Source organism: Somniosus microcephalus, chromosome 2 (genome assembly GCF_052327205.1).
Source record: "Somniosus microcephalus isolate GS21.2 chromosome 2, FLI_Smic_1.0, whole genome shotgun sequence".
NCBI classification, from domain to species: domain Eukaryota; kingdom Metazoa; phylum Chordata; class Chondrichthyes; order Squaliformes; family Somniosidae; genus Somniosus; species Somniosus microcephalus.
In genome coordinates this window covers 124,875,993-124,894,261 of record NC_140988.1, presented here as the reverse complement: position 1 = coordinate 124,894,261, position 18,269 = coordinate 124,875,993, and the positions used below count along the sequence as shown (strand labels likewise).

At 46.9% G+C, this 18,269-nt stretch overlaps 1 long non-coding RNA gene across 1 annotated transcript in view; it reads left to right on the top strand.

Moving 5' to 3' along the window:
- LOC147122933 (uncharacterized) overlaps positions 1–18,019 on the top strand; it is a 57,690-nt gene extending 39,671 nt beyond the window's left edge. Inside the window, exon 3 of the long non-coding RNA XR_015072555.1 lies at positions 15,255–18,019. This is a non-coding gene — a long non-coding RNA (uncharacterized LOC147122933). The remainder of the gene's footprint in view (positions 1–15,254) is intronic.
- The last annotated feature ends 250 nt before the right edge of the window (positions 18,020–18,269 follow it).

The window sequence follows — 18,269 nt, the reverse complement described above, 5'->3', positions numbered from 1 at the left end:
ACAGGGAAGCACTCAGCCTGGTATGGGGAGTGAAGAAATTCAACCATTACCTACACGGACAAAAATTACCTTGTTGACTGACCATCAACCCCTCATCTCCATATTCAACCCTAAAAAGGGTGTTCCCATTATGACAACGCAAAGGCTACAGAGGTGGTCCCTTTTTCTAGGGGCACACCAATACAACATAGAATACAAAGGATCAAAACACCATGGGAATGCTGATGGTTTATCGCGCCTACCATTGCCAACGGTAGAAGAGGCACCTACAGTAGACCCAGTAGAGATGTTCCACTCTACCATAGTGGAATGTCTACCAGTAACAAATTCTGCCATTGAAAGGGAGACGAGAAATGACCCGACTCTCTCACGGGTCTACAATTTAACAGTGAAGGGATGGCCAGCACATGGCGAACCATTGTTGCCAACATTCTCGCAAAGAAGAGAACAGCTGTCAGTGTGCCGAGGAACCTTGATGTGTGTGGATCCAGAGTGGTGATTCCACCCAAACTCCAGGATAAAGTGCTAAAGGAGCTTCACGAGGGGCATCTGGGTGGAGTGAAAATGAAGAACCTAGCTAGGGCGTTTGTATGGTGGCCAGGTATCGATGGAGACATTGAAGAAATGACCAAGAGCTGCCTAGGATGTCAGAAGGTCCAAAACGCTCCACCACAAGCCCCTCTACATCCATGGGAGTGGCCCTCATCTCCCTGGCAAAGGGTGCACATCGATTTTGCTGGTCCATTTATGGACTCAATGTTCTTAATCGCGGTTGATGCACGCTCCAAGTGGCCGGAGGTAATAAAGATGTCCTCCACCACCACGGAAAAAACCATCACAGTATTAAGGACCATATTTGCCAGGAATGGGCTGCCGGAACAGATATGTTCTGATAATGGACCGCAATTTGTGTCCGAAGAATTCAGAATGTTCTTAAAAAAACAATGGGGTTAAGCACTACACGTCCGCCCCATACCATCCCACCACCAATGGATTGGCTGAATGGTTTGTCCAGACCTTCAAAAAGGCCATAAAGGCCATGGGTAATGAAGACATAAAACTTCAGCACAAGGTGGATAACTTCTTATTCGCATACAGGAATGCAACACATATGGTTACCAACCAAACTCCCGCCATGATGTTCTTCAATAGAAACCTAAGATGCCGGCTGGATTTGGTCAAGCCCAACATCAGAAGGGACGTGGAGAACCGACAGTTTCAAGGCATGAATGAAAGGCCAACTAGAACCTTCCAGATAGGTCAACAAGTTTTGGCCCAGGACTACCGTACCGAGAAATGGCAGCCTGGAACTATCTGCACACGACTAGGACCACTGATGTATACCGTGGACATCAGAGAAAGCATAATAAGGCGCCATGCTGACCAAATCATAAAGTCATCCAAAAAGGGACAACCTACACCACAACTCTATACGTCTAACGATGAAGTAGAGATACCCATATCTACCTCCGATCCGGTGATACTGGAACCCGATGAACCCGACACTGGCATTCAAGCCGAATCAGCCTTGCCAAAAGAACCTACTACACCACCAGAAACTACTACACCCCTGAGGCGTTATCCGGACCGAGTCAGGAACCCTCCTGAGAGACTGACTTATAATTAATTAACTACAGCAATGTGTATATTATTTTTCTTATAACATGTAATTAATAATTACTTAAAATACGATGTACTGGTTAGCTAAAAGGGGTGGAATTGTAGTGTATGTGCCTTTAAGAGCCCCAGGTGTGCTGTAATGCCGGTAATTGCCACTTGGGCTAGATAAGCCTGTATATTGTGTATATCCATTAGAACCCCCCCCCCCCGACTTTGCTTAGTAAACACCTATGAACCAACTCCTGTCTTCAGTGTCTTTATCAACACACGGACACTACACGATCCTCCCAAGGCAAAGGGGACCGATAGACCAATTAGAAAAGTTCCTGCTGGGCTGGGGCTGCTGGCTGAAGACCAAGTGCCAGGTCAATGCTGTAGTGTATGTACCTTTAAGAGAGAACTACTTTTACAGCTCCTGTATACTGTAGTACCGGCAGTGACCACACCTGTATATAAGCCTTGAGCATGCCTCTGTACTGTTAGTCTTTAGACTACCCTCCTCCAGTAAACACCTGTTGATTGTTAATTTACAGCCTCCGTCTAGTTATTGAAAAACATCATACTTTAAGAATCACGGATTCAACAGTGGCGACGAGGTCGATTCGAATCTACCTGCAACTCTGCATTTCCTTTCAAGGATTCGCTCCGGGAGGACGGTGGAAGAAAGCCGAGGCCAGAAGCACGGGCGTCGACCACGAGCAACCGCCCAGTCATCCGGCAGAGAGTGAACATCACAGGGGAGGCTGTTGAGAGCTGGGCTTGGTTCTCCAGCCATGACGATCCAGCAACAGACTGGCAACAGGTACAGCGCAGACCCTTCCCGGACAGCGGCGGCTGGCGCCGACCGACGGCACAGAAAAGGCCGAGCAGCGTCGACGGGGTAAGAGAGAGGGTGAAGCGCACAGGGCGCAGCCGGGGGTTGAAGACCGAGCGGCGTCGACGGAAAACAAAGAGAGAGAGAGGGTAAAGCACAGCCGGGGTTCAGGACCGAGCGGCGGCAACGAGAGAGGTGCACAGGAGAACGCGCAGAGAGCAGCCAGGGCTCAAGGGCTGAACAGCATCCGCGGGGAAAGAAAGGAAGCGCGGGAGATGCCATTGAGCCGCGGAGAAGAAGGGAGAGCACGGGATAAGCCATTTTAGAAGCCGCAGCGGAGAAGAAGGGCGAGCGCAAGAAGAAAGGAAAGCGCGGGAGACGCCATTTTGTGTCAGCGGAGAAGAAGGGAGAGCGCTGGAGACGCCATTTTAGACAGTTTAACCACACCCAGGGATGCCGAAGAGTGGCAGTGTCACTGCGTTCGACAATGAAGTCGAAAATTGGGTGACATATGTGGAACGCATTGAGGTGTACTGCAAGGCAAATGAAGTGCCAGATGCTAGGAAAGCACTGGTTTTGTTGAATTCCATGGGTGCAAAAACTTATGGCTTACTGCGAAACCTAATAACCCCAGAGAAGCCAATGGATAAAAATTTCGAAAGCATAGTGGAAATCCTACAGGACCACTTAAACCCCACACCGCTGCTGATAGCAGAAAGATTTAAGTTCCACAAAAGGAACCAGCATAAAGACGAAAGTAATGCTGAGTATTTAAAGGAACTGCGCAAGCTATCGAAACACTGCCAGTTTGGAATGGGACTAGCAGATACGTTAAGGGACAAGTTTGTGTGTGGGCTTCAAAGTGAAGGAACCCAGAAACGGCTTCTATCAGAAAAGGATCTTACGCTGGACAAGGCTTTCAGCATGGCAGTATCACACGAAGCAGCTGCTCGGGGCGCTGCAGAGATACAACGGAGACTGCAAGAATATGGCACCAATGAAATGTCATATGGAGCAGGGAAGTGTTATCGCTGCGGCAGAATAACACACGACCAGAAGGATTGTTGGTTCAAGGACCAAGTGTGCAGACAGTGTGGAAAAGCAGGACACATAGCAAGAGTCTGCAGGTCAGGGAAGAAAACCAGCAGCAAGAAATCTCCACAGGAGAAGTACAAAAAGGTACATAAGGTGATGGACAGTAGTTCAGACGAACAGAAAAGTGATACAGACTCCGGAAGCAAGGAGCTGGGTTGTCTGAAACTACATAAGGTAATCAAAATGGAGGATCACCAGACTATCTGGATCACGCTCAAGATAGACGGAGTCCAAGTGAAAATGGAATTGGACACAGGATCAGCCCTAACAGTCATAAACCGAAGGGACTACAAGCGGCTATTTTCACATATACCCTTGAAAGCTACAGAGATTGTCTTGAAGATGTACACGGGGCAAAAAGTCTACCCCAAAGGAAAAATAAGGGTGAACGTGATATACAAAGGCCAGGAAATACCCAAAATGGACCTATATGTATTGCCAGATGGAGGACCACCACTACTAGGACGTGAATGGATCCGAAAGATACAATTAGATTGGCATTCCATACAGGCACTGAAGGATGAGGCCAAAAAGGATGACGACGTCACACCTGGACGACTGTCAAAAATGCTAACTGACGCACAAGAAGTATTACAGGAGGGACTCGGAACACTGAAAGGCATAACAGCGACGATTAAAATAGAGGAAAATGCAAGCCCAAAGTTTTTTAAGGCCAGACCGGTGCCTTATGCGATCCGACCAGCTGTCAAAGCAGAGCTGGAAGGGTTGGAACGTTCAGGAGTACTGTCCAAAGTGGACTGGAGCAAGTGAGCTACACCCATCGTTCCTGTAATGAAGAGGTCGTTGAGTAATACGCCTGGGGAACCAAAGAAGGTCCGCATCTGTGGGGATTTTAAGGTGACAGTGAACCCAATCCTTCGCATGGTACAACATCCACTTCCACGGATTGAGGATATTTTCGCCTCGCTATCTGGAGGTAAACGCTTCACCAAGGTTGATCTGGCCCAGGTGTACCTGCAAATGGAGGTAGAAGAAGCCTCGAAACAATACCTCACGATCAACACTCATAAAGGTCTCTACCAATACAACCGGCTGGTGTTCGGGGTAGCATCGGCTCCGGCTATTTGGCAAAGGGCAATGGATCAAGTCCTGCAAGGGATTCCAGGGACTCAGTGTTATTTGGACGACATCCTGGTCACGGGCAAAAATGACAGTGATCACCTCGCCAACCTGGAGAAGGTGCTGACTAGATTAAAGGAATATGGGCTACGAGCTAATCGCCACAAGTGCGAGTTTTTCCAGAAGCAGATCTCGTATTGTGGCCACGTTATTGATGAAGAGGGGTTACATAAGTCACCTGAAAAGTTTGAGGCAGTAGTCAAGGCTCCAGCACCGGAAAATGTGTCACAACTGAGGTCGTTCCTCGGGCTGGTGAACTACTACCATAAGTTCTTACCAAATTTGTCTACAGTATTACACCCACTGAACACCCTACTGCAAACGGGGGTACGATGGAAGTGGAATGGCGAATGTAAACGAGCTTTCTGTTGTGTCGGTACCTTTCTACCTAGACACAATTTAGGACTCAGAACTCAGAGATTCAAACATGAAGTGCTTTATTGGAAGGAAAGGAAGTTCTGGGAAGTTCCGAACAAAGAGAGCTAAAACTTAACAGAGAGCACCCAACCATTTATCTCCTGTGACAGCGCCACCACAGGTGGGAGGAGAACACACAATAGAACACAAAATACATAACATTTCCTCCCCTCTTAAATGGAAGGTCCACATTATTCCTCAACAGGTAAGTTACTTTCAATGCACTCAACGAATCTAGGGTAGAGGTAGACTGCCTCAAACCCTGACCCTACCCTGGGGTTTATTCTGCCCCAGTCTTGTGGGTAAGTCACTAAGCCTACAGATCCAAGCGTCTTGGAGGCCACCGCTCTCTGACAGGATACCGGCGGTCATCGCTGGCTTCCACAGCAGTAGGCATTGACACAGGTCTGGATGGAGAAGGTGCCTGTGTCAGTTGAAAGTCAGGAGTTTGCACGGGTGGAACCGTCTCTTTGACTTCCTGTGTTGGAGAAGAGCACTGTGGCAAAGGATGCTGGTTTGCGGTATCATCCGGAAACAGTTCAGGCCAACCAGCCGTTGGAGCCTCTGTGGCTGTCTCTGCTCCTAGCAACAGTTGATCTGTGTGTCTTCTCCAGACGACGTCCTCGGCAGTCTCAACCGTGTAAGACACAGGGCCCGTCTGCACGATCACCGTAGCAGGAACCCATTTCGGTCCAGTGTTGTACTTTCGAGCTAGGACGTGCTCTCCCGGATGAAACCGTCTCTCCTTGGCTCTTTTCTCTCTCTTTTCAACTTGAGCTTGTTGTTGACAATGGACAACCTGTTCTGCCCTTGGAGGTTTGAGTAAGTCAAAACTTGTCCGCAACTGCCTCTTCATCATGAGCGAAGCGGGGGAAGTTTTGGTTGTGGCATGTGGCTCGTTCCTGTAGGACAACAGGAAGCTGTTCAGACGTTAGTGGATTGAGCCCTGACCTTGCGATGCCTTCAAGGCGTGCTTCAAAGTTTGCACAAACCTTTCTGCCTGGCCGTTAGTAGAGGGATGATAGGGTGCAGGCCTGATGTGTTGGACACCATTCACATGCAGGAAGGTTGCAAACTCCTGTGATACAAATTGTGGACCTTGTCACTTACGAGTTGTTCCGGTGAGCCATAACGGCTGAACATCTCACCAAGTTTCTCAATTGTTTTCTCTGCCGTGGTAGACCCCATCACAGCGACCTCCGGCCACTTGCTACGAGCGTCCACAACCACCATAAACATCTTCCCTTCGAAAGGACCAGCGAAGTCCACATGTACTCGCTGCCACACTTCTGCAGGCCAATCCCAGGGGTGTAGGGTTGCCAGCTGTGGAACATTCTGGACCCTTTGACATGGGGAACATGTTTTGGCTTTCTCCTCAATATTCCCATCGAGACCTGGCCACCAGAAGTAGCTTCTTGCCATTTCCTTCATCCGAACCATCCCACTGTGGCCTGTATGAAGTTGTTGCAGTATAGGTTCCCTCAGAGGTGGCGGAATGATGACACAGCGTCCCCAAAGAAGACAACCTGCCTGGACGGAGAGCTCATTTCTTTTTGAAACGTAAGGTTTCAAACTAGGAGAATCTGCTATTGCTCTCCCTCGAATGACATCGTCCATTACCACAGACAGGACTGGATCGTTGCGGGTGTACCTTCGCACCTGAACTGCAGTGACAGGTGCTCCCTCCACTTGTCTAAAGTAGAAGATGTCTATCTGACAAGGCTCTGGGGGAGTAACAGGCAATGGTAGTCTGATTTGCGATATTTGATGTCGTATGTGTGTCCTGACAACAGTAAAGCCCACCTTTGCATCCTGCTTGCAGCGAGAGACGGAATTCCGGTGTGGGGCCCGAAGATTGAAGTCAATGGACGGTGGTCCGTCAGGAGTGTGAACCTTCTCCCAAACAGGTACTGATGAAATTTTCGAATTCCAAAAAAGTTTCCCAAGGCCTCGCGCTCGATCTGCGCATAGTTACTCTCGGCCTTGTTCAAGGTGCGTGATGCGAAGGCGATAGGTTTCTCTTCACCTGAAGGCATGATGTGGGATATGACTGCTCCCACACCATATGGTGATGCATCACATGCTAGCTACATGGGTAGCTTTGGGTCGAAGTGTGTCAGGACCTCCGAATTCAGCAATGCTTTCTTTGCTTGGGCGAAAGCTTCGTTGCACAGTTCAGTCCATTTCCATGTTTTGCCTTAACATAGCAACTGATGTAACGGCTTCAGCAATGTTGCTAAGTCTGGAATAAACTTCCCATAGTAGTTAAGTAGCCCCAGAAATGAACGTAACTGGCTCACATTCTGGGGTGCTGGGGCCTCCACGATCGCCTTGACCTTTGGCGGCGCCTTATGCAGGCCAGTAGCGTCAATCACATGCCCCAGGTACTCAACTGAAGACTGAAAGAATTCACATTTGTCTTTACGAACTCTGAGTCCGTACTCTTTCAGTCGTTGTAGTGTCGCATCCAAGTTCAGAAGATGATCCTCCTCATTTGTCCCAGTGACAAGGATGTTGTCCAGGTAGCACTGGACTCCTGGCAGTCCACTCAAAATCTGATCCATTGCCCTTTGGAATAGAGCAGGGGCCGACGTAATTCCAAACGGAAGGCGGCAGTACCTGTAAAACCCCTTGTGTGTCACAATTGTCAGCAGCTCCTTTGATTTGTCATCGACATGCATTTGTAGATCAGCCTGGCATAAGTCTATTTTGCTGAACTTTTGCCCTCCGGCCAGGCCCGTAAAAAGATCATCAATGAAGGGAAGAGGGTACTGTTCCACAGACAGCACCGGGTTAATAGTCACTTTAAAATCCCTGCAGATTCGAACAGATCCATCCTTTTTCAGGACAGGAACAATGGGTGTGGCCCATTTGCTCATGCTCACAGGCTCCAGGACTCCATTCTCGACTAAGGCCTCCAAGTTAGCCTCAATTTTTGGCCTAATTGCATAGGGTACAGGTCGGGCTTTGTGAAACTTCGGCTTGCTGTCAGGTTTAATGTCCAGTCTCATGCTGATCTTTTTCATGCTCCCAAGTTCCCCATTGAAGATTTCTGCATGTTTGTTTAACACTGCAGTCAGACCTGACTCCCCTTTTGACATCATGCGGACTGCAGGCCAGTCCAGTGTGATTTTCTCTAGCCACGCACGTCCCAGTAGCGATGGGTAATTTCCCTTTACCACATATAGTGGCAGTTTTGCAGTCTGTCCGTTCAATTTAACTGTCACCTCAATGACGCCTCTCATGGCCACAGGTTCGCCGGTATACGTCTTTAGCACAATGTTTGTTGGCTGAAGGGTAAGATGCTTTAGCATTTTGTTGTAGACAGTGTCTGAAACAAGGGACACAGCCGCGCCTGTGTCCACCTCCATCCGCACTGATTGCCCCTCCACCAGTGGTGACACCCAGTAGCCATTTGAACCATCTGCAACCGTCAGTATGTGCACCTCTTCCTCCTCAGAGGTGTCGCTCCCCTCTGTTTTGCTTGTTCCATCATACTGCACTGAATGAACACTCTTTTCCCTCTCTTGTCCAAATACAGACATTTTGCTTCCATGCTTCCCAGCTCTGTCTGTCCTTTTTTTACCTCTACAGGCGCGTTCAATGTGACCCTTTTTGCCACAATTTTGGCATTCCAGCTCCGTACACCAGCAGTCATTAGCGTGATGGCCCATTTTCCCACAACGGTAACATGTGCCGTTCCACGCACCTTTAGGCTCAGACGACACCTTGTGAACTCTCCCTGTTAAACTCAACTGGTGAGCCTCCTTTTCCGCCATCTCCATGGAGACACTAACTTCAATGGCCTTTTCAAGAGTAAGGTTGTCCTCAGTAAGAAGGCGCTTCTGTGTGGCTGCATTTTGCAGACCACACACAAGTCTGTCTCTAATGGTGTCATTCAGCACCTCCTTGAACTGGCAGTGTTCCGACAACCTTTTTAAAGCAACAATAAACATCGTCACTGATTCCCCCTCCTCTTGATTCCGTTTGTGAAATCTAAATCTCTCAGCAATAACCAGAGGTTTTGGTGAAAAATGTGCTCCAAGAATTTCCACTAGTTGCTTATATGTTTTAGTTCCTGGCTTATCTGGCTGCACGAGGCTGCGAAGTAAATTGAAAGTCTTCGGCCCGATTACACTCAAAAAGGTAGGCACGACCTTTTCATTTGCCATCGCATTCGCCAATACAAAATAGTCAAAACGTTCCGTATATGCGCTCCATTGCTCCACATTTTCATCAAAATCACTGATGTTTCCTAATATAGTAGCCATCTCACGTTTCAAATTAAATTTTCTGTTTACTCACTGCACCTGTAACGTACGCAGATTCATCCGCTCCTCGTTGCCACTTGTTGTGTCGGTACCTTTCTACCTAGACACAATTTAGGACTCAGAACTCAGAGATTCAAACATGAAGTGCTTTATTGGAAGGAAAGGAAGTTCTGGGAAGTTCCGAACAAAGAGAGCTAAAACTTAACAGAGAACACCCAACCATTTATCCCCTGTGACAGCGCCACCACAGGTGGGAGGAGAACACACAATAGAACACACAATACATAACACTTTCCAGAAGTGCAAAGAATTGATCACATCAAAAGAGGTGTTGGCCCATTTCAACCCAGCACTACCAATTCGGTTGGCGTGTGATGCATCACCCTATGGTATTGGAGCGGTACTGTCGCACAAATTCCCAGATGGGTTGGAGAGGCCAGTAGCCTTTGCGTCTTGGTCACTAACCTCAGCCGAGCGCAACTACGCCCAGATTGACAGGGAGGCCCTCAGCCTAGTATGGGGAGTAAAAAAATTCAACCACTATCTGCATGGGCAGAAGTTCACCTTGCTGACTGACCACCAACCACTTGTCTCCATCTTTAATCCAAAGATGGAGACAAGTGGTTGGTGGTCAGTCAGCAAGGTGGCATAGTGGTTAGCACTGTTGCCTCACAGTGCCAGAGACCCGGGTTCGAATCCGGCCTCGGGCGACTGTCTGTGTGGAGTTTGCACATTCTCCCCGTGTTTGCGTGGGTTTTCTCCGGGTGCTCCGGTTTCCTCCCACAGTCCAAAGATGTGCGGGTTAGGTTGATTGGCTATGATAAATTGACCCTTAGTGTTAGGGGGATTAAATACGTGGGGTTACAGGGATAGGGTGGGATATGTGTTGGTGTAGGGGTTACGGGGATCGGGTGGGATATGTGTCGGTGCAGGCTCGATGGGCCGAAATGGCCTCTATCTGCACTGTGGGGTTTCTGTGATTCTGTGAAGGGCGTTCCGGTGATGACTGCACAACGGCTGCAAAGATGGTCCCTTTTTCTAGGGGCAAACCAATATGAAATAGAGTATAAGGGCACGAAACAGCATGGAAACGCTGATGGGCTATCACGCCTGCCACTGCCTACTGTGGAGGAAGCACCAGCAGTGGACCCTATCGAAATATTTTATTCGTCGATAATTGAACGATTGCCATTAACTAACGCGGATATAGAGAAGGAGACCCGCAATGATCCGACACTGTCTCGGGTATATGAGTTGACGGTGACGGGATGGCCAACACATGGCGACCCACTGTTACCAGCATTCTCATCCAGAAGAGAACAGCTGTCAGTATGCCAGGGGACAATGATGTGTGGATCCCGAGTGGTAATTCCACCCAAGTTAAGGGAGAGAGTGCTCAATGAGCTTCACAAAGGCCATCTGGGAGGGGTGAAAATGAAAAGCCTTGCTAGGACTTATGTGTGGTGGCTGGGGATCGATCAACAAATCGAGGACCTAACAAAGAGCTGCTCGGGATGCCAGAAGGTCCAAAATGCACCACCACATGCCCCTCTACACCCATGGGAGTGGCCCTCCTCTCCATGGCAATGGGTGCATATTGATTTTGCTGGTCCATTCATGGACTCAATGTTCTTAATAGCAGTGGATGCACACTTGAAATGGCCTGAGGTGATCAAAATGTCCTCCACCACGACAGAGAAAACGATTGCAGTCCTACGGACCATATTTGCAGGAACAGCTTGCCAGAGCAGATTTGCTCTGATAACGGACCACAGTTTGTGTCCGAAGAGTTTTGGAAATTTATGAGAAGGAATGGGGTAAGGCATTACACATCCGCCCCGTATCATCCAGCCACAAATGGATTGGCTGAGAGGTTCGTACAAACCTTTAAAAAGGCAGTAAGGGCCATGTGCGATGATGACATTCCACTACAGCATAAGGTGGACAATTTCCTGTTAGCCTACAGAAATGCGACACATGCAGTTACCAACCAGACCCCGGCCATGATGTTCTTTAACCGAAGGTTGAGATCTCGTCTGGATTTGCTCAGACCAAATGTGCGAAGAAATATTGAGGATAAGCAATTCCAGCACATCAATGAGAAGCCGACAAGTAGCTTCAATGTAGGACAACCAGTCTTGGCCCGCGACTACCGAACAGAGAAATGGCAACCCGGAATGATATGCACACGGCAGGGGCCACTAATGTACACAGTGGATGTCGGGGAGAACATTGTGAGACGCCACGTCGACCAGATCCTAGCGTCACAGGAACGAGTCAACCCCATGTCTCACGTACCTGGGGATGAACCCGACATACCGGCAGCATCTACCTCAGAAACAGTAGCAGCGGAAACTGATGAACTAACCGACGAAAGGGGGCCAGAGTCGCCTCCGCACCAAGAACAAGAACCTCAGGAAAGGCGCTATCCAGAAAGGATCAGGAAGCCGCCCCAAAGACTGAATCTATAAATGGACTATTTCAGTTTAATGTGCATGTTAAAGTGTTAACTGTTATTTGAATGTTATGGGTGCTGTTAATCTAAAAGGGGAGAAATTGTAGTGTATGTACCTTTAAGAGAGAACTACTTTTACAGCTCCTGTATACTGTAGTACCGGCAGTGACCACACCTGTATATAAGCCTTGAGCATGCCTCTGTACTGTTAGTCTTTAGACTACCCTCCTCCAGTAAACACCTGTTGATTGTTAATTTACAGCCTCCGTCTAGTTATTGAAAAACATCATACTTTAAGAATCACGGATTCAACAAATGCTAAATTTTCTGCCCTTCCGCGCTCCCCACCCCTTCTTCGGGCACCTGAGATGTAGCCCTATTGACGTCTAAATTACCGGAGGGAGAAATCGGGTGGGTTCTGCAACTAGCCTGTGATCGGCCCAACCCAGGGTTCCTTTCTCTGTTCTGGCCAGGCAATGCTCAACGCCCAGGTGGCGACAATTAAATCTGCCCCAATCAAATGTATTTCGAAGGCAAAAGTTAAATAATTCCCTTACTTTTTTATTGGTGATGACGTTAACCTCACAGGGTTCAATAAATTCAGTGTTAAATACATTTTTTATCGGTAAAATTGCCATTGTGATTTTGTCAAATGAAACTATTTATTTTAATGGTTGGAACAGAATCAGAACAGCAGCAGCTGTATGAACTGATAATGAAGTGAATGTCAGTGGAATGGAACAAGCTGGGTGAACAATGTTATTCTAACTATTTAATCATACATTTTGTTTGAATAGAAAGCAACATTGTGCAGTATATTTCAATAATCCTTTAACAAACAGTCATGCTTGGTACTATGAATCTTGGGCATTTCATATGTGAAATTAAACCTGTGTGAATGCTTTCTCGCTCCATTTCCAGTCAACCCTAAGTACAAGGAGATACATTTTTGGTTACCTTATGAATGTGATTTATGGCTACGTGTTTTAATATAAAACAGACTTGAAACAGTTCAGTGTGTTTTATTTTACTGATAAGCTAGCTGAGAGTGAAACGTATAGAGGCAGATAATTCAGAAGTATATTGATTTTTGGGGTTGTATTTGTCGTGAGACTGCAGCTATCCATGACGACCTCAGTATGCACATATGGTGGAAGAAATAAACAAATAAAATAGTCAACAAGATCAGAAATGATTTTTAAAAGAGGGCAGATTCCTCCCCCCCCTGAAAATTTGTGGGTCTGTGGTCCCAGCAGGTCCGCCTGCCTGGGAGCTCTGCCGCTGATCATGGTGGGCTTCCCAGGGTTAGGGAAAGGTTTCCCCTTTTGCATGCTACTAAACGAGCATGTGAGGTACCCACCCGCCTTAATGTGGCAGAAGCATAGCGGAAGAGCTAAAGATTTTCGGCTCCCGTTCAATCTAAAACGAATGTTAACTTTAACGGTAAATAATTAAGAATATAAAAATATTTAGGAACAGGCAAAGAACATTAGACCCATCAATGTCATGCCTTGATCCTAGATCACTGGCACCAAGCCACCTTCACATCAATAGTCCTGAATTTCCCTGGATCAACTTTAATAATCCGCTTCATACACTGAAGTTTCTATTGAACTTATACTATATTTTAATATGCACAAAATCTATGGAATAAGAATGCATTTTAAACAGGATTCTGAGGCCATTCTTTTACCAAATCCCCCCCGACCTCGGGTATTCCCTTGACTTCCAATCTCCCCCTGACCTATGATCTCCCCAGACCTCCAACCCCTCTCCAACCTCTGATCTTCCTAAGGCCTTTCCAACCACCGCACCACCCCCACCCCACCGGTCTTTCCGATCTCTCCCTCCCTCCTCTCCCCACCCCGGCTGTGTCCTGGTGCCATAGGCCTGCCTGCATGGCAGCCCGCCTCTCAATCTGGTTGCTGGCTGTAGCTGGGAACGGAAACAAAACATTTAAATGAGGTCCTGCCCTTAAATTCGACAGGGCCTCAGGGTTACCCGGAATTCCGGGTTTCCCAGCCACTACGACCCTACCCCTCCCCCCCACTCCCCCCCTACCTACCCCACCCCACCCCCCACCCCCCCGCCTCCCTGTTACTATTGGGCTTTTAAGTCTCTCTCTGTCTCCATAGATGCTGCCTGAGTGTTCCCAGCATTTTCTGTTTTTATTGTCAGTTCCCTTCATGTATTCAAGTTGCTGTTAAACGTTAACATATTAAAAATTCAAGGGTAGCCAGTGCACTGAAAGAGCCTAATGTTTTATCTCTCACATAGTTGCAACATAAGTGCAAATTTTACGAATATATGCTCCTGGTGCAGAGCCTCACCCACAGGGAGGGCATATTGGAATTCACAGGCATTGTGCCATGATCTTCAGTCTATTAAAATCAATTGATGAGAAAAATAAAATGAATGGACTGAAAGTTGTGGGAAGAGTGCTTTCCCGATATCTGCTCCTGGCAGGTAAGGATCCACGCCAGGAGCACACATTCATAAAAGTTATGTTGTGGAGTGCATGTTCACAGCAGGCAGTGCTCTGATTCACATGGCTGTTGCTGACACATTGGGTTAGGGTTGAAGTTAATGGAAATTAAAATCGGGAGAGGTGTTTAATGGGTGGTCGAGTCTAAATGACATGTTTTACTCTATCGTCCAGAGTCAAAATTACCCCTTTTCGCACATAATGACAGGTACAAGCTACACTATGGATTGGCCCCACAAAAATAAAAGTTAAAAATTCCCTGATTTGTTTTCTGAGCGGCCTTCAGCAGTTTAATGGTTGTTCAACGCCTGGTACAAGTGGTTGGAGCGTGCGCGGCTCACGGTCTGCCCATTTGTACCTGAAAATTGCAATCAGGTTCCTACAACAGGCATAGGAACCCAATTTGCATAGTTAAGCAAAAAAGATCCTCCTGACTGCCTCTCTTGCTCTGACATTTCCAATTTTTAACTCGTGTTACCACGTATGTTACGAAATGCGTCTGGGAACCCTTGAAAAAGTCTTGGGCATCAATGGGGCAGTCGAGGTGCCTCCCCTTTCCTCACTAAAACAAGAGAAGGAAAATTAGAAAAGTAAAGAAGAAGCAATTTCAAAATCCAAATTCTGTGATTAACCTGTAAATTTACTAACATGCTATATATTGCTGTAGAGCTAATGTGAAATCCAATCTTAATGGGGATCTATCTATACATGTTTATTTTTTTAAATTGAGAAGCCAATGCTTATAATGCAGGACACCAGTAAAGTTGAACAGAATGGAACAGAGGACAAGGTAAATCCAGCAGGGATTAGGGTAATACCCAGCTTGGGTTTGAAATATTGTAGAATCTTCCCAGGTATATTTGTATGTAATATTTTACTAATAACATACATAGACATGAAATAATAAGTATCATGTAGAGATGTGATAAACTAGAATTCTGTTTTTTTTATTGGAAGGTTTGTAGCAGTTTTGAAACATCCTGGACTGCCTGCACAGCACTGAAGACAAGAGCGAGACAGTTTTCATGTATAATCTTTAATGCAGCAAAAACTCTTTTTGCATATATGTAAATGTGCATGTGATTTAGTGGACTCCACATATAGGAAAACCTTATATAAATGATCTGTTACCAAGGGAAGAATTTGAACCTAAAAAAATGGGTGGGTTGGTGTGTGTGTGTGTGTGTGTGTAGTTAAATAGTTAAAAATCGGAATCCCAACCTGAACCCACCTCCAACCCGTCCACTTCTGGTTTTAACGGAGGTGGGATGGGAGGCAGGAAGGGGCCGAGCAGCCAACCCGCTGCCAGGAGGCGGGCCGTCTATTTAAATATTATAATGAGGCTGGAAGCCTCTTCTTTACCCTCCATTTTGTGTTTAACTGTAGCTGGTCGGGTTTTGCGCACCTCATAAAACCTGTCACCTACCTCCTGGATCCAGGGCCCCTGCCAAACACACCACCCGTGATCGGTGACCTCCCACGAAGCATCCAATCCCCTCCCAGGTCACCAATCACCCCTCCCCCCTCAGGCCTCCGATTCTCCCTCACCCCCCAGGCATACGATCCTCCCTAACGAGGCCTCCGATTCCCCTCCAGGCCTCTGATTTCCCCCCCCCCCCAAGCCTCCCCCCTCAGACCTCTGGTTTTTCCACCCCACCTCAGGCCTCTCCCCACCCCAGGCCTCCTATCCACCCAAGAGGCCTCCCCACCAGGCCTCCGATAACTCCCCTCCTCCGGTCCTCCCCGTGCTGCTCCTCCGGCCCCTGATCCTCTGCAGGACCCCGCCCCCCCCCCGTGGATCTTTCCCCCCCCCCACACATGCCCACCCCCCCGCGATCTTCTCCCAGCTCCTGGCCATGCCCCCCACCACCCCCCCCCCCCGATCTTCTCCTGGCCTCCCAGTGTCACCTGTGGCTCAGTGGGTAGCACTCTTGGCTCTGAGTCAGAAGGTTGTGGGTTCATAATCCCACTCCAGAGACTTGAGCACAAAAATCTAGGCTGTCACTCCAGTGCAGTGCTGAGGGAGTGCTGCACTGTTGGAGGTGCCGCCTTTCAGATGAGATGTTAAACCGAGGTCCCGTCTGCTCTCTCAGGTGAATGTAAAAGATCCCATGGCACTATTTCAAAGAAGAGCAGTGGAACTATCCCCAGTGTTTTGGCCAATATTTATCCCTCAATTAACATAACAAAAACAGATAATCTTGTCATTATCACATTGCGATTTGTGGGTGCTTACTGTGCGCAAATTGGCTGCTGCGTTTCCCACATTACAACAGTGACTACACTTCAAAAGTACTTCATTGGCTGTAAAGTGCTTTGAGACGTCTTCTGGTCGTGAAAGGCGCTATATAAATGTAAGTTGTTCTTTTAATTTCTCCGGCCCCTCAATCTTCTCCCAGCACGACCCCCACTCGATCCTCCCTCTGTGCGGCCTAGTACCTGCCTGGAGCCAGCCAGCCTCTCAATCTGGCTGGCTGTGGGTGGGAAACAGAGGCTTCCCAGTCAAATCAGGCCCTGCCATTAAACCCAGGAGAACAGGTTTCCCAACTGTCTCGGATGCACACCCCCCACCCTCCCACCACCGGCCCCCCACCGCCTGCCACCCCCCCCCCCACCTCACACCCCCCCCCTCCACCAGCCAGCCTTCCCCATTAAAACTCAGTCCCAAGTCTTCGTGCTGCTGCTACAATATTCAGCACTAATAAATGGACTTCTGATTACTGGTCCACGATCACCTGTTACAATAGAGTTCCATACGTTCAAACTACTATTAATTAAAAAAAATGTAAATGATGCTGTAATCATTTATGATTTATACAAATACCTGTAGAGCAATACTGAATATGCTCTTGTTTGAAAATCCTTAGATGTGCAAGAAATTGGATGCACTTAATTAAAAAAACACAAGTGAAATTAAATTAAATTAAATGGGAACAACAGTACAAGCAATTCTCACATAAAGCAAATCTTGCTTCAAATGAGAGCACTAGGATTATGGTAATGTTGCTTTTCATAGATACCGACATCCTTGAGAGATACATCTGGGGATATCAGTTGTGTGAATAAAATGAATATGATGTCTGTATAATAAAGGATGTTCCATTAATGTTGAGTATCTAATCCATAATGCTGTAAAATTGACTGAGAATGCAATATTAAGGGCAAATAGGGCACTACAACCTAGGAAACATGTTTGTTTAAGGTGGGCCCAGAGGAAAAAGAGTATACATTTGTGTATAATATTTTAGTAAAACTGAATGCTCTTCAGTATTAAACAGATCAATATAATACATCTTAGTCTCAGACTTATAATCTGGACAGTGGCTATCTTCTAATACTGCAAATATAAAAATTATTTTGCATCTCATCCATCTTGTACTAAAGAAATTTGACAAACATCCTGAAAAATGAAATGAGACTTAATGAACAGGATACATTATATATAATAGTTCAATACATAGATGTTATACAGTACTAAGGTACTTATTTTTAAGTGATTGCTGAACATACTGTAGAGGACAATCCAAAAGAGCTGTTGATTTTCTTTTCATGTTTACGAACGTTGCAATAATTATTTTGATTGGTAGACAAAGGTTCTCTTTTTTCTATAAAACATGAACATGAATGTTACCGACTATGAGAAAACTGGCTTTTGGGACACATTCATTCTGAACTCTGACTTCTACTTTCATGTTTTTCTAATAAAAATCTGACAGCTGTGATTTCAGATTAAAGATGTTTCATTCGCATGCCTATCCTGATTGTGTTGCATGGTTCCTTATATTACCTTATAGTCAATACCAAGTGTTCACTCTACTGGGAGCCATTTAATAAACAGTTGCCATATAGTTGGGAGACAGACCATTTGTCTCAGCTAGTTCATCTGAACTATGGTTTCACGCTGGGAGCAGAGAATTCTTGAAAGAAAACAACAGCTGGCTGTTGGCGATGGGGTGGGGGTGGGGGTGGGGG